We start from the raw sequence: 12,352 nt of genomic DNA on the forward strand, positions 1-12,352 counted from the left end.
GTACTGGCTCCGGCCGGGACTGGGTGAACTGATAGCAGCCAGTATAGTGCTGAGGGCTGGATTTGTGGCTAAAGCAGGCTTGACAACGCACCAATGTTCTGTCCATTGCTGACCAGTGCTCGCACCCTGCCAAGGGTTTCCCTGTCTCCCACTCTGTGTCCCCGGGAGCAGGCTGGCAGTGGGCAGGAGGCCGGGAGGGGACACAGTCAGGCCTGCCCAAAGGGACACCCCCTGCCACCGAGCGCCGCGCTCAGCTGTAAAACCGGAGCTAGAGGAAGAAGCAGGGAGATGTCTTGCCACGGTGGCTGTTGCTCAGAGCCTGGCTGGGCATTGCTCTGCTGGTGGGAAGTGGTGAGTGATTGCCTTTGCATCACTTTTAGGTTTTTTTTCCCTTTGCTTATTAACATGTCTTTATGTTGACCCAGGAGTTTTCTCGCTTTTGCTCTTCCCATTCTCTCCCCCATCCCGCCAGCCACTAGCCTGGGCCTATTTGATGTTATGAGCATTCACTGGTCAGGTGCCAAAGTTACTAGACATTTAGCACAGATGTTTCTGCATTCAACTTCCTTCCTCCCTCCCTCAGAAATGGCTCTCTGTCATAATTTATGGAATAAAAGTCAGAGGGGCAGAGGGATCCAACCACCATTTACTTTCCGCCTCTGAACAATTTGCCTTTGTTCTTTTAAAAATATTTCTGGAAATGCTTCTATCCCCAAAAAACAATACAGCTTCGGTGCCATGTTACTTAATGACCCATTGCACATATAATGTTTGGCAAATAAATAATAAACTAATCAGAAAAGCCACTCTTCCAAAAAACTGAATACAGTTGGGGGTACGCGGCCTAGCACATATTATGAATGAATTTGCAAACCAAAATAGAAAATACAGAAACCATATATTATCCAGCATTATTGGCTTAATCTCTTTTTTAAATAGTCAGGTTTAAAGACTGATTGTTCCAGATGGCGCTCGGGTGACAATATGCAGCTTCACTTCATTTTTTGCAAAAAAAATTGCAAATAAAAGCACAGTGTTATGGCAGCATCGTGAAAATGGGTTTCTTAGCTCTTGAAGGTTTTACAGAAAAAAAGAGGGTAGCACTGCAGATTGTATAGAGCTGCTTTTCTTTGAGGACAGGTTTTTCCCAGTTTTGCTAGGAAAAAACCCTGTGTTTACCTGCTAAAAGGCAAAGTGCCTCTGCGGAATAGAGCCATGGAAAACCCCAGTGACCACATATGAATGCTTGGTGAAAATGACAGCTCTGCACATCTCTCATCGAGGATTAACGTGTTGAATCTGAAATACGTTTTGTTTTACTGTAACCACATTTAAAGGTTATGAGCCATATGTAATGGAAGTGTGACATTTCAGGAAACATTCATCTTTGAAGTTCAAAATACTGAAGAAGAACCTTTTACAATTTTAACCAGCTCTCCTGTGCACACACTACTAGAACCAGCACTTTTAGTTTTTAACTTTTTAATCTCATTTGGGAAATATTAAATGAGAGTCCCACATTCATATATGCCTCTTGTGTGAGAAAATCCATGCCAATAAATTTGATATCTGCGCACCAGCATTTTGCTTTGTCTGTTTTTTAGCACGATTTCCTGAATATTATCTTTTCTTTATTTTCTTTTCTTAGGTAATATTGTAAAATTCATATTTCTAGAAGTAGGTTTTAAATCACTATCTGAAAGAGCCTCTCCATTAATTATAGAAGGATCGGAGTATAAGGACTTAGGCACTTAAGAGCTGATATTCAGACTCCCTCTCAATGAAGGCAACACTTTAAAAAAAATCCCTCTGTTATCATGCCAAATTAAAACAAGTTTTAGTTTCACTAAGGTTAAAATTTTAAAATAACTACTCAAAAGACAACTTCAAAAATTTGAAGCAGCAAAACTGACTAACGTTGTGTCCCTTTTGCAAACCAAGGAAAAACAGCGCTACACCACCTACTAAGGAGCTACTCTCCTCCTTTGCAAGTATATTTAATAAATACATTAGCTCTTTCCTAACCGGAAAAGTACTAGAGATATGTGAAAAGGATAATGTCTTTTATTAAATCAGTCTATTCAATTTACTGCCCTCCTTCAGTCAAATATTATTCCAACTGTAAGAGGAAGTTGAAGAGATCAACCTTTTTTTAAATGTTTGTCTGATCATAGACTTAAGTTCGCAGAGAAGCAAAATTAAACGGAACCACCAGCTTCCACACTTGTTATTCAACAGCTGGAAATGAACATATACAGACATATATCTCTAAAATTTACAGAACATATTCTTTTCACTATTATTAAAGCCTTTTAGTTGTGTGATCAGCTTGATGTAGTCATAACAATAGTTTCCTAAATATTTCATTTGGTTTTAATTTTCTATTCCAGTCATTAAAACAAAAACTAATGGACAGCAGTCCCAGTGCATATTAAGGTTACATCAAATCTAGACATAATCAATTTCCTCTGGTCTCTGACAAAGGTTTCCTGAAAGGATGCATGCACTTAATGGTCCTCAAACACATTTTAAAATAACACAAATATAAACTTGATTCTGTACAACTTCACTTAAACTTCAATTTAAAGTGTGTGTTTAAATGCTTTGCTGAATCCATTCGGCATTGTGGTATGGGGAAGATTAAACTGTTTAAATAACCTTTCAGAATCAGTTTTTATTAGGAGAGGCTTGTTCTGATCCTTTCAAGCTGACAGGAAAGCACCGGAGTAAACAGAATCAAGAGCACAAGGAAATCTTTCTCTTCTTTCCAAGACAGAACAAGGAAGAGTTACTGCTTTTTCCACAGAAGTCTGCATTATGGAACTCTGTACAGGCAAATATTATCATATTATGGTATGGCATGTAAATGCATTTATTTCACAGTATTGTGAACCTAGATCTAAAAGCTGAAGAAAAACTAAGAAGAAAAATTTGTATGTGTAACCTGGGGGAAAGGTGGGGAAGGAGCAAAACTTTTCAATGTATAGAATCCAAGAGAATCTGACCCAGCAATACATATTTCCTGAAAATCAGAACTGCAGCCCAGATTTTTCATGTATTTTACATTTCAGGATTCACCAATTCTTTGCTACCTCTCAGTCTCTCTTCTGCGCTTCACTTACTTGCTACTACAAACTGCAAGGCATTTTCAAGCCCACTTCTCAGAGGACTCCTGGACTCCTCTGAGCCCACGCACCTGAATTTTCCTTCTGTGAAACCCAGGATGTGCACAGGAAACAGGCTTGAACATTATTACGCCTCTCCTTCCAGGCTTGGGAATGTTTCCTGTTTCAGGCTTTCCAAATAAATACATACATGCTGTAGTACGAACCTTGAACATTCACTCCTTTGTGAGAAAGATTTCCACAGCTCAGCCACACTTTAAAGCCCCGAATACAGCACTTTACTTACCCAACAGGATTGCTTAGCAGGCTTAAACAGTTTCAGCAACTCTCAAGAGTTCCCCTTCAGGGAAAGAGTTGGCCCAAAACAGGCTACTTAAAATCCATATGTCGTACACCAACTGCAGTGATTTCTTCTGTGTTCTTCACTGCTGGAACCTCACCCTTTCCTTGCTGAATTGTGAAGTGATGAAAGATTCCCTAGTTCCCTGCTGCCACGATGCCTACGGACAGTACAAAACGGTAAGAGTTAGGTTGGTGAGCTATGACAGGAGCTTACAGTGCTGACCAGGTTTGTTTTACTGTTACCTCCTCCCACACCTTTTGCTGATCCATCCACATGTAGACTAATGCTTAAGTTGTTACTCTCTGGGTCAAGATTGTCTCCTTGCTTCTCTTGTTTCACAGAGATCTTTACTGGAGAGGCTTGGTCCTTGCAGTGCGTAGACATTACCATAATATAAATTATTTCTACTAATAATTGTATCATTATTAATGCTACTACGTGTGTCATACAGAGAAAGATTTCTAACAGCATCATAAACAAGTCCAGGCTTTGCTTTGATGTATGTGAGCCTGTTCTTGAATAACAATACTAAAATACAACCTTAGTACTTAAACATTATACACATCCCCTATTTATGATCTCAGTGCAGTAGCAATCAATATTCCCCATTCTGAAACAGCTCTCTACAAACACCAGTCTTCAAAAGCTGGTAAAGTCTCTGGTAACATACTGCACCTACTGGTAGCACAACAGCGAGGGAAATTCAACCCTTTGATTTTAAAACTTCGCACAAACTGTGGCACACTGTATGCCTTCACAGTGTTGTTCCAGTGCTCAAACATTACTTCACAGAAAACCCAGCCGTAGATGCCTTTTCAGTAGGGACAAACGTGTGACAGACGTGTGTCTCTGGCTGAGCCACGGTGACCTGCACGGCACTTCAAGGCGGTGGATGTTAGCAGCAGAAGGGAAGTGCTGCCTAGGGGAAAGGAGACAGGAACGAGGTATGTTTACCATATTTTGGTAGAAGAGTTCACAGAACCCTTCGCCTGCTTTTCTGGACTATCTGTCTTCAAAACACAGCATCGTCTTCCAAGGATTTTTGGAGGAAGGACCTCTCTGGGACAGGGTGGAATAGCAGGTCAGGAAGTGAGCTAATTCAATACTTACTCTGAGAGATCTCTCCAGGGATTTTCAAGGATTCATGGCCACATCAATGCTCAACTTGATTCAGAGTGACAACGTCCCCTGCTTTCCTATAACAGAGCAAAAACCTTAAACACTCTACATCTTACCAACTGTCCATGAGAGTGGGTAGGTGAGATGGTCTCAGATTCTCTTCTTTCTTTTTTTTCCCTTTTTAATTTCTCCAGGCATTTTTTGTTCCACTGAAAACCAAGGTGGCATCAAAATCTCATTTTTTTACAGAAATCTTACTGTTATACATTGGTTAACTGTAATGAAAAGATCCTCTATCACATGGTATTATTAAAACAAAGAACTTTTGCACAGCAAAAAGGAGGAAGTGAGAGGGTTGCCGTAGCCTGCTGTACTATTTAACTGGCAGTTAACACACCTATTATTTTATTCTATCTTATTTCATTAGGAAAACAAGTTGGCAGTTAAGAGGATATAGTCTAGAATTTACACTATCAAAATATTACTGGGTTTTACCATATTCAGCAATTAAGTTAAATGCTACCACTTTCCACACTCAGCTTTGAAAATGTGGTCTGTAAGTATTAAAACATTCCCAAACATACTGGGAAAAAAACCTGCAGATGTACAAACCAGGATGAATAAAAAGGGTACCTGTGAATATTTTGACCCCAGAATTGTACTCGATACATAAAATATATAAATTTTAGAAGCACTGCCTGGTTTTGATGCCCTTGAATGCATGCAACATTTTTCTTAAGAGACCAAATTACTTCAAAGCATTTCTGACACCTTGGACATCTATTCAAAATTACAAAAGCCATAAGGCATTTCTAGACTGTTGTCTCATTTCCCTCCATGGTTTGTCAAAAAGTGCTACAAATGTCAGGGGCTACTTAAGAGTTATCTGTAAATAAGACAACTAACAACAACCTACAGGCCTTATCAAAATGCTAAAGAATAGGCCTCAATTAAATATATCATTAAATAACATAGATCTTTGAATTGCAGACATACACTCTGAACACTCTGTTAGGTAGTTTTCTTGTAGGGGAATCATCTGACCATACATTTCAGCCATTACTGCTCAGTATCCCTTTTTATTACATCGACTGTTAGACAGTCAGATATTGGTGAAAGAAAAGTTGCCTAGAAACTGGACTCAGTCCCGTCACAGTAACTGCAAAGGAATCTCCGAGATATATAGCTATTCCCAGAGTTAAACACTGTTTTCTCTTCAACTGGAACCTGGCAAAGGCTTACTGGCTAATACCTGCCACTGTAGGCTTCCTTTTGCAAGCCAACGCTTTGCATCAAACTGAACTCGGAAATAATATATCCCAAGCCCTTTGAACTCTGAAACGTTGTGGAGGCGAAGCATTCTGCCTCCACCTGCATGCTGCTGCACTAACATTTTTTGTTCCCTGAAGAGCACCCAGTGTCCACCAGCACTTGGCCTTAGACTCCTTTGTCACTAGATAAGGAAAAGCACAGGTCAAATTTATTCTGGCTCTTGACTGCAAGGCAGAAAACAGTTACCAAAAGGAAATCAGTAGAACAAAAGATCAACATCTACCTGGAACTCAGGGTGATTATGGGCTGCTGAACACATTTCCTTCCGCGGACATCTCTCAGCTGCCTGGACTGAGAGCCTATTTCAGCAGACATCCTCTCCTCATTGTTTCTTCTTTGGAAGAAACAACTCTTACCCTGGTTCATGGTCTTCTAATTATATTTCTTTTCTTCTTGCTAAATATTGAGCACAAATAAATCTTAAACAGATCCTCACCACCCCCCCCCATACCTGCTTTTCCTGCGATTCAGCATGCTGATATCATTGTATACCAGATGCAAATAACCACGTGTAGCTCACTGGGAACAAAAACTCTTCTAAACGTAATCTCCTCTGTGGATGACTTTCCAGTGTGTGGGTTTTTTTAGACATGGTTCGCTCTCCCTTCAATGCATGTGAAGTAAGAGCAGGTTGACTTAAAACCCCACTGCTATGGTATATTTTCAATTAGCCCACTTTCTCTAACCTAAGCAACTACATTTAGCTTGTTGCAATACTTCCTAAATCACCATATGCACTTAGAAACCATTTATCACTCAGATACCATACCACTAATACCACTTTCAACTTATCCCGAGCATTTTTACAGAGACAGAACACATCACAGAAACAGGTGGATTTAAGAAGGTACCACATTTTCCCCATGCACACTGTCTGTAGGGAATCCACTACAAAGCTGTAAAAGGAGAAATAACTTGAGAAACGTTTTCAATATTAATATAAAACTACAGCATGAATGAGCTTTTTAATAGATACTTACTGTAACACACTCCTGTGTTACATCAAAAGATTCTGAATCTCACCATAACATGGTGATTATAAATTACGAAAAGGTCTTTTGTAGATATGTAAATCTCCCAGATGTCTTTAGCAGTCAAGTCCTGTTTTTTCTCACATCTTCCAGTCACCTGCCTATGCCCATAGAGCACAGTTTCCCACATGCCTTGACATTTCATCCTAGAAGTTAGAACTGGCCAAAGAATATTAATTTTTAATATTGATTTTTAATAATATTTACATAATAGGAAAAACCTCTCTAGCTGGAAGACTATGAATGACAAATATTTCTGAATTATCAATAAGATGATTAAGACATTGTCGTAGGTAATTGATTTAATTGCAGTTTTTATGCAGCCCGTTTTCCTGCCCACTCCATGACTGATCTGGTATCTAAACAGTAATATGGGTACCCTCCTTTACCTTTCCAAACCCAAGGTAAGGTTAAGAAATAGCCTTGAATTAATCGTATGCATATTTTGAAGGTTTTACCTTCTCTGGAAGAGAAGATGGGAAATGATAACAGAAAATAAAAACTGTAAGCAGATGCAAAATGGTTTCCACGGCTCTTTTTCTTGCCCTTTGAAAGGGACATCATTAGCAAGGCAAAGCGCTTCTGCAGAAGGCACCTCCATCCTGTGAGCTACTTGCCGATGTCTGATTTAAATTTATATCATGGCAACTTTTAAAAATATGTGAGGCCTTAGACTTTAGGCACTCAGAGACTGTAACTGTCACAGTCCTGATCAGAGCTGCTCTTGTGTCCCCGCTGTGCTTGTACTAGTATTCATAGTCATCTACAGTTCCCCTTTAAACCCTTTTCTCCTACATCTCCAAGTATTAGGTGGGATTTTTATATATTCTTTAAAAAAAATTGATAGACAAAGGAAAATATTGCTAATGAGATCCTGTGTCCTTTATATATTTTCATCAGAGGCTTTCCTTAAGAATATTACGTAGGAGGGAGAGACACATTTTTTTTTTGTTTCACTTCAAAACCAAATGCTCTCTCCTAACACTTCATTTTTGTCCATCAAAAGCATAATTTAGAGCCGTTTCGATGTATTTTGCTCATTTCTAAAATCATAAAAAGGTAAATCAAATCACACGTGAGACCGAAAGCATGTTTTAAATCCTAAATCTTGTGTTTAAAATTATTGTGAAATGCTACAAGCTAGCACACCTGGTAATCTAATTCAATTGTCCAGAACGTGGGCACCAGAGAAAAATAAGTAATACAGAAATCTGAGCTAGCTTTTTAAAAAAGCTTTAAAAGCTGCTTTAAAAACTAATGGCATAAATGACCATATAAGGCTACACTGCCATCATCTGAACTCTCTACTTACAGGTACCTCATTTTTCAAACTGTAGACTTAAAAATTAAGAAAGACTAATTGTAAGCCAAAGAATAGCAAGGTCTGTCTCTTGCTGGAATAACTCTTTAACCACTACAAATCTGAAATCTTGTTAGGGATGTTCTTCAAGTCAAAATAGTACATATTTAATTTGAAAGTTATCTTCCTTGACTCAGAAGTCCACTATTCATTTTACTTAAGTGGGGTACTGCCAGTATCCATTTAATGCACATCTGCAGTTCATTAGCCATCCCAGCGTTCAGGTACCTGGCCCTGAACCATTGGCTTTGCTGGGAACTGCCAGGTAATCCAAATATACCAGTGTTCCACAATTACTAAGCACTTCTCCCTGGGTTTTAACTCACCTCTTTAGTTCAGGATAGAGATCACTGAATCTGAAGGGCATTTTTACACTGTAGTAGCTTATATAGTTGGAGATACAAGTTAGAATTCAGGTATCATTTTTATGTAGACTGACACCTTGGTCTATATATCACATTTTCAAAGAGGACTGGGGAAAAAAAAAAAACAATGTATGACATCATTGTCATACAAGATGGCATAGGTCATACAGGTCTCCTGAAGCAGGATCCCATAATAGGATGGCCAGAAAAGAGTCCTGCAATCGCACAACAGAGACACGTGGAAGCCTGGCATCACTAGGGAGCTGCTGTGACTTGGTGTACCTTGGTGACTTGCTTGGGTACTTGCACATTATTGCTCAGGCGCAGGCTAAATGAGATCCCAACTAACAGCCCCTTTTTTACACAAACATTGTAGAAAAATGATCCAAGCAGTACATTGCTTGCAGCGTACAGCAATACACAACACAATATACCCTTATGCAAGCGGTACTAAAAGAGCATATCTGGATCAATGTGTCTGAGCTACAAAAATTTTGTTACCTGTGATCCACTAAACATTATTCTGTATCTAACATAGGTTTAACTAGTAACACAGAAAGCAAGTTTGAACAACTTGTGATTAATTTTTATGCATTCTGTAAAAATCTCTAGGATGAAAATCATGTCCCTCTTAACAAAGTTATTTTTTAAAATTATTTCATCCCATATCTATAGAAGATCTGCTCTATGTTTTCTTAATCACAAAAAAAAAAAAAATATTTCCATTTGTATGTACGGTGCATGTATTTATTTTCTTTCCTCTCTCTGATGCTCGACCTGCCTGCTTGTCATGATCACAACGCAAGTCTGACATGACATGGCACCTTACATGATCTGTGGCGTGAGCTATATGAATACTGACTAACAGAAACCCACCTGTCACAGCTAAGACATACCCAAGCAATTTGCTATACGGCAACAGCAGACTGATCAACAGAACGGTTCACTGCTTCGATACAAACTCTAGTATGGTTGGGGCTTTGGCATCTCATAGGAATAGTAATAAATGCAGAGTAGCGAGGCAGTCCACAGGAGCACTGGTGGTTAAGGCTTTGCTGCTGAGCCAAGGCCACGTTACAGCACCGCTGCTCAGTGCCCTGAACTCCTGCAATGCTCCTTGTCTGCTGAGATACAGAAATCCCAATCACAGCATTTCTTTTTTCAGTGAGAAAAAATTGTCTACTGGGTAAATTCCAACATAACTTATGATGCTTTACTTACTTACCCTAGTTCTGCTTGCTTCTTCCACGCAGCGATACCATTCTTTGTTTTACTCCTCAAACCACCATTTCTAATTTCTGGACTTCTGCTAGGTTGTAGTCTAAGACTGGTGAACTGATAGCTCTCCAAATCAGCTAGCATATGAACATCTTTGCGATATTTTAATATCTGCTAAAACCGAGATTGATGGCAATGCATCTATGGAAACTTCTGATGCAGCTATTGTTTTATATCTATCTATAGATAGATAGATAGATATACAGCTATATCCCAGCTACTTTTAATTCACACAAATATACCTCATATTGTGGCTAATGTAATGCCACCTAAGCAATAGAACACTTTTGTTTGTTTGTTTGCTTGTTTGCATAATAGAGAAGTTCTGATAACCTACTAATAAAGAGCAGTGCTAGAGACCAGGGACAGGTGTTACTACAACCGGGACAGGACAAGTGTAACTGCAACTGTATCCATACCACACATCAATTTTAGTGATAACAGACAGGAGAGAGAGTGCCTCCCAGGTAAATCCAAGTCTGATACTAGTGATGGTTTTGGTGGGCAGCCAAAGTTCAATGTACAAAATAGACTGCTAGCCCAAATACAGAAGAAAGTACCTAGAAAAAAATCATAGTAGAAAAATGTGGTTACACTTGGCAAAGTGTTTGCCATTACTGCTTATTTATGGAAATACATCACATTAAAATTACAAAATTCTACTTAAAAAAGCACCAATGTAAATTTCTAAAAGGTGACTTCTGCAAGATTTTAACATTATAAAGGCAACATAATTAGATAAATCTCATGAAGTGTAATCAGATAAACTCCAGACAAGTATGGAATAATGCAGAACAAAACCAGATGTAACAAAAAATCATCTATAAGAATATATTTTCTCCTTTTCACAAGGTTTTAGCCTTAAGGTGGAGAGGGTTATGGTTGCTCCAACACACAGGAATATTCTCATGCCCTCAAAATCCAGGCATTAAAAGAAACAGTCTGCCTCAATTCCACATGTAGTGAATGACAAGAGATGGGGTCCTTCTGGGTGCATTTCAGAATTCCTACGATGGGCTCTGTTGAGGAACACTGGACATCTAAAAGTCAGAGTTGCAATCCTTCTCTATAAATTACTGACAAAACACCTAAAAGTCTGTAAGAAGACTAGTATTCCAAATCAAAGCAACATGAACACCTTCATAATTATCAAAACAATCAATAATCACAGTTCCTTAGCAGTAAGGCACTAAAATATAAATACAACAGTGGCATGTAAGCTCAGTTATCACATTAGAAATCAAAAAACTTACTTAAGAATGACTTAAAATAAGAATAGGAACATAATTAGTCTGTTCCAAACAATAGCTGGTTATAGATTAACACCAGTATAAGATCAGTTTTTAGGTACTTACGACATCAGATCTGTTGATCAAAGTGTCTTAGATAAAGACAAAGCAGGGAAATGAGGTTACCAAACTCTTCACAAGTAAAACACTTCCATTAAGTAAAACATCAGTCTTAGCCAAGAACTTGGAGTCCAATCAGAATTTTGCAATAGCAGCTTATGCTAAATATACATATATGTACATATATTTATATACATGTGTGTAGATACATACAAATTTCATTTTATATAGTTATATAAATAAAATTTGTGCATATATGTATATACATTTGTATATACAGGTAAAATTTGAATATGACATTTGTAAAAAATAATAGATAAATGTATATAAACTTAAGAACTTGAAGGACATTCAGTCAATGCAGGATCCTCATTCTGTCTAGTGAAGAACACATTTAGCTATTAGAGTCTGGGTTTACATTAACATCATGTTTCAGAGAAGTAAGGCAGATTTCAAGTGAATCTCTCAATCATCTCCCCACTTCCAGGTGTTGGTTTGGTGGCAGAGCAGCGTTGATGCACATGAACCAGGTTCCTTGCAGAGAAAACTAAGCCAGCAGCTCTAACCTACGTGCATGCCAAATGTCTTCCAAGCCCTAACAGATATATACAAGTTCAAACTGCTAGTTGAGCATAAACATACGGAAGTCAACAAGATAACTCTCAATTTAGGCTGAAGCAAAATCTCAGACACGTACACAGCGAAGATGTAGAGGCTTTGGCACCAACGCTGCAGCCTGCTGATCAGCTCCTACTGCACTGAACTACTCGGCAGGACAGACATAACCCCGCACTAGCAGCCACAGCAGAAGACAGTACCAGGGACAGAATGGCTATGCTCAGGAGACAAAGACCTCCTAAGTTTTTGGTTTCTTCCTACTGTATTTACTGTTAAAGTATCTGGATAATCCAGTCATATACATGATAAACATTTATAAATTCAGACAGCTGTGTCCAGAAGCAAAGAGTTTCTAGAAAAATGATAAAAAAAGGTTTCTGACAGTGTATGTATTTGGTGATGGGGCAGGTGTACAGCATAGCAAGTATATGC

Source organism: Platalea leucorodia (assembly GCF_965183815.1).
Source record: "Platalea leucorodia genome assembly, chromosome: 8".
Lineage (NCBI taxonomy): Eukaryota > Metazoa > Chordata > Aves > Pelecaniformes > Threskiornithidae > Platalea > Platalea leucorodia.